The sequence below is a fragment of the Colias croceus genome, chromosome 4 (genome assembly GCF_905220415.1).
Source record: "Colias croceus chromosome 4, ilColCroc2.1".
Classification (NCBI taxonomy): Eukaryota; Metazoa; Arthropoda; class Insecta; order Lepidoptera; family Pieridae; genus Colias; species Colias croceus.
The window spans coordinates 6,464,053-6,467,060 of record NC_059540.1 but is presented as its reverse complement, the minus strand read 5'-3'; positions in this window follow the sequence as shown (position 1 = coordinate 6,467,060).

The window sequence follows — 3,008 nt, the reverse complement described above, 5'->3', positions numbered from 1 at the left end:
GGCCCTGCGGTTTACCGCTTATCCTTATTTAACACCCATATTGCGTATAGACAGGGATCGTTATCATCAGGCAAACAAGATTAATATTATTATTGATTTAATGATTTACGAAATTAAAAAAATTGCTGAACACATCTAATGCCTTTATTGTTAAATATCACGTGAATCGAAAGCTTAGCACAATAAATTAGGTAGGCATATACCTAGGTTAATAACTAAGAGGTATTAATTGAGATAATGTCGCAAATAATAAAACAGGATGCGTTTTGGATAATTAGGTAATCCAATTAGGGCCGATTTTTCCATCCTTGGTTAAAATTTATCCGTTCAATAAAGTATATTTATTACACAAACCACAAACACTTTTAAATGTCACCTGTAAACTGTCATATACGGACAATTAGAATACATTTTTGAAATGGTAGTTTAATACGTTATTCGATGAATAAGTTTTAACCAAGGATTGAAAAATGAGCCCTTATTGTAAAGAATAGGTAGGTAGCTTTTTTTAGAAATTTTTACCTTATTCATAAAAATTAAAAATCAAGATATTGTGAAAAATATATTATTCAGTAAAATATATTCAGTCACCATCATATTATCTAGTGAGGAATTTTAATTTACGAAACTGTAAAATTACTTATTTTTCATTTTCGCTTTTAGTTGCTCAGGTAGGATTGTACAGGATTTTCATATGCACATCGACATCGTTAATCGTTATATCCTATTTAATTAAACTTATTCAAAATTACCATCGTTATTTGCCAATAACTGGTTTTGTAGATATTTATACATAATTTATAAAACATAAATATATACAAAATCATAAATATATGTAAAAAATAATATAGTTTATTAAACTGCTATAAATTATACTATGATCATATTTCAAACATGTGTTTTATTTTGATAAGCTTGTAATAGGTTGGTATTACAAACAATACTATATGAATTAAATACAACAATTATACAATAATTTTCTTTCAAAAAATGACAAATAACAAAGTTCTTAAGTAACATGGGCTTAGCTTTTGCTATAGCTTTCTTCACTTTTTAAGATATGACCGGCAGGTGTAGGTACTCCACTATGGTTCTTGGCAGTACGTACGCGTGGTACTTATTTGTACATAACCTTTGTTTTTTGATGAATGAACTATATCTGAATGATGGATGAACTATATGGATAAGCCATCATCAGCTGTCCATATTTGTACCAACTGCATCAACACAGGCCGTGCTGGCCAAGTGCAAGTTGACACATATCATATTCATCAAACTGTTTGGTTCTTAGACATGCCCGTTTCCTCACATTGTTTAAGATCACCGGTTAGAGCATTAGGATACCTAATATTTGTACACCTAAACAATGGCTAGCATGAAGCCATTAGCCATGTTATATACGAATTATAATAAAAACACCTTTATTTGCAAATAAATACCTAAAGACAATTTAAGTTTAGTGGACAATGTTCGGAAAACATGAAAGGGTAATCTTTTTATGCCTTTTCATCTTCTTCCTCCTCCTCTTTCGTACGTTGTGTGTTCTCTTTCACATCTATTACGTTGTTAACTGATACAGTAAGATTAAAATAACTTATTGATTAACTTGTAGGTACCGTACAGTTATGCTCAATTAGGTCAAAAAACACGATTCTCATTGAAAAAGAAAGTATTCATCTTCTAAATAATTCTAAGTATGAATGTTGATTATGACATAAAAACTATTTTAAGTTTAAACTATGAGACTGCTTCTTGGTTTCAAATACAATGGACGATGATTGTTAGTTTAATGTCTTGAACAGTAATCATATTTTATCTTTGATCTTAGCGTTTTTAAGTTATAATATGCGTGACTAAAAAGGCGTACCTAAATATGACTGTTGCCTAATTATACCCATGGTTTTTTTTAATTATTGTAAAAAGTAGTTTTTAATTATTGTAAAGTATTTGTAAATTATTTAATACAATTTATACAGATTACATAATTTTGATAAATCGAAGTTCATCGAGCTTAACAAGCGATAATAATTTAACAAGTTTTAGTTTCCTATATCTATAAACAACATTCACACGACCTATAACCTCCAAGAGAGAAAGCGTGCTTAGACCAAATAATGTTGAACCAATTGGATAATACCCCAAATGCATTGTTTTAAGCTTTTACTTTAACATTGCCCAATGCCAATTAATTAGTTAATTTTTTATATAGTCTAATGTATTTTCTACGAGATTGAAAACTTTAAGTGTGCTTTATGTTCCTTTTATTTGGTTCAAGACATAAAAAAATATGAAACGAACATAATATAGCAAAAATCATGAGGTTAATTGCAAGTACATTAATGTAAACATGCAATTCATATGTGTCAAGATAGACATGGTGAAATTCGAATTTCTAATCATAACTTTTTGGTACCGGTGGTACTGGTAACTTGTATCTAAAATATTTAAGCAAATGATTGACGTAGCTTTCCGCTTTGAAGCAAGTAGCTTTTAAGATGTGAAAACAAATATGATCTACTGGCTTATTTTGAGGTCAATAAGATGTATAGATTTTACTGTATAAAGATAAATTGTAATATACATCGGCATAAAAAATATATAATATGAATGATTAAACATTAAATATCTATCAAGTAAAATGTTATCTATAGGTATCCAGGTGAAATAATTATATTGGCGTTAAACTTGGTCAATATGTGATATCGAGGTCGTTAACCGATTCAATCAGATAAACTAACTGCATTGTTAATTCAAAAATAGCACTTGTAATTTTCCTATATTTTCAGCAGCAGATTCAGCGAGCTAGGAAAATCGATGAACCCCAGGCTAATAATATTACGTATCATTGTTTTGTTTACGCTCGAAATGAAACATAAGCTACGACACATACTCCGTTTTCCCCAAAGAAAGCTTCAATTATAGTGAAAATTCATAAGGTGTATAATTTTAAGTAAAATAACAACGATTGTTAGCGCAGTGACATCGTGACGGTGTCGTATCATGGTCCT